The sequence below is a fragment of the Sinocyclocheilus anshuiensis genome, unplaced genomic scaffold (assembly GCF_001515605.1).
Source record: "Sinocyclocheilus anshuiensis isolate Anshui unplaced genomic scaffold, SAMN03320099.WGS_v1.1 scaffold447, whole genome shotgun sequence".
Classification (NCBI taxonomy): domain Eukaryota; kingdom Metazoa; phylum Chordata; class Actinopteri; order Cypriniformes; family Cyprinidae; genus Sinocyclocheilus; species Sinocyclocheilus anshuiensis.
The window spans coordinates 2,949,794-2,952,297 of NW_015552615.1; positions in this window are offsets into that span (position 1 = coordinate 2,949,794).

Here is a 2,504-nt window from a genome sequence, read left to right on the forward strand (position 1 = left end):
ACACATATATATATATATATATATATATATCATATCAATGTAAAAATGAAACAGCATGCTTATTCTCACATGTACTTAAATTATTAGTGCTGAGCAATGATAAAAAACAAATTCTTCCTGCGATTAATCACAATTAATCGCATTGTTATGCACAAAATTCAACAATGAATTCAAAAGTAGTCTATTGTGCACTCTGTTCATTTAAAAGTACTGCTATATGAACAAAAGTGCAATAACATTTTGTTTGCAAACACTTTAAACAAATAAGGTGCTTTTTTTACAGCAGTATTCCTTTTACATAGTAGCAGTTAAAATATTTCTTGTAAATCTCAACTTATAACATTAATGTAATCAAATTAAATATAAAACCAAAGCTATTTGCCACTGCCAGGGCATTAACGTTTTTATAGAAAATATTTTATAGTTTGTTATAGAAAAACAAGTTATGCTCAGAGTCCAGAGCCTCGATCAAAACAGTATAACAGGCACCTTCTGAGTAGAGACCTGTACTATTGCGGGACCCAACGCAACAGAGTTGCAATCTTAACCGTGCCCGAGCGCGTTTGACCCCCAAAGCCCAGTTCTTTTGACTAGTGTGATCGCTCTTTGTTCGTTTAGCCATCCCTGGCACGGTTGGAAGAGGTATATAATATATACACAATAGCAGCGCCCCGGTAAGGAGCCAGCCTATCTCGATGCAGTACCACTTTGCGCCCCCGAGGGGACAACTGCACACAATACACAACCTCCCCCAGCTTTTCCAATATTGTGCATGGTCCCACCCAGTGGCTGTCCAGCTTCGGGCACCTCCCTCTTTTACTCACTGGGTTGTAAACCCAAACTAGCTCTCCCACACCAAAGTCACGCCCCCGGGCAAGTCATAAGCCCTTTTTTGCCGCATACCTGCAGTCACCAGCTGCCTCCAGGCATATGCATGGGCAGAGTCCAAGCGGTCCTGGAGCTGTCTAGCATATTCGTGTCCAGCAGGAACAGGGGGAGTATCCGGGGGCCGACCAAGGGCCAACTCTGCAGAGGTCCTAATCACCCTATCCAACATGAGTAGGGCTGGTGTGCATGAAGTAGAGTCCTGAATAGCAGAGCGACATGCCATTAAGACCAGTGGCAGATGGGTGTACCAATCGTTTTGATGAGTGGATGTTAAGATGGACAACTGCTCAGCAAGCGTCCTGTTGAATCGCTTCACAAGCCCGTCGCTTTGGGGGTGGAGTGGGGTGGTGTTGATCCACACCACCCCAAGTGCTTGTTGATCCCCAAGTGCTCACACATGGAACAGAACACCTTGGACTCAAAGTTTCTGCCTTGATCACTATGGATACTCTGGGGAACCCCAAACCTACTAAACATGCCCTCCACCAAGGCGTTGGCAACAGTCTCAGACTCCTGGTCAGGCAGTGCAAAGGCCTCAGGCCATTTCGTAAAGTAATCCATAGCGGTCAAAACAAAGCGATTCCCCATCGTGGTGCGAGGAAATGGGCCCATGATGTCCACCCTCACCCGCTGCATCGGCTTTCCCACCGGAAACTGCTGTAGCTGGGCCCTAGACTGACCCTGCGGCCCTTTGCGTGCTGTACAAAGATCACAACGCCTGCAGAAGTCCTCCACATCATGCCTTAGCCATCCCCAGTAGAAGGCCTGATGCAGACGTCGAAGTGTCTTTGTCACCCCAAAATGGCCTGATCCAGCAGAGCCCTGCATGGCCTTTAACACTGCCTCTTGCATGTCCCCAGGCACCACGACTTGCCATCTCTTTTCTCCTGTTGCTGGCACCATCCATGCTCTCTGGAGAACCCCATCTATCAGCCGTAGACTTTGAACTTGAACTTTGAACTTGGCCCACAATCCCTTGGTGAATGGGGAGAGGGCCGCTACCTCCTCCCATGGTGGCCGCTGCTGTGCCTCTACCCACAGCATCACCGGCCGCAGCTCTGGGTCTCGCCTCTGATTCTCCATCCATTGAGTGACATCCACATCTTGTAGCTCCCGGCAGACCAGTTCGGGCCCACCACTTCCCTCCACCTTCAGGCTAAGCTACAGCTCTCGGGCTTCTCTGCGCTCGCAATACTTGCATTCCTGTCTACTACATGGCCGTCTCGACAGAGCGTCGGCATTGCCATGCCGTTCCCCTGCACGATGTGTTATAGTGAACTCATAACTCTGCAATTCCTCGAGCCAACGAGCCACTTAGCCTTCTGGTTCCTTGAACGTCATCAACCACTGCAAGGAGGCATGGTCAGAGCGTATGGTGAAATGCCGACCGCACAGGTAGTACTTAAAATGCCTGATGGCAGAAATGGCAGCCAACAGCTCTCGCCGTGTGACACAATATCTCTTTTCAGCTTTGCTGAGCATCTTACTAAAATAGGCCACTACTCTCTCTCCATCTGGCCACGCCTGGGATAAGACTGCACCTATTCCATCCCCACTTGTGTCAGTGTCCAACACGAAGGGCAGTTGGGGGTCGGGAGGTGCCAGGATGGGTGCCG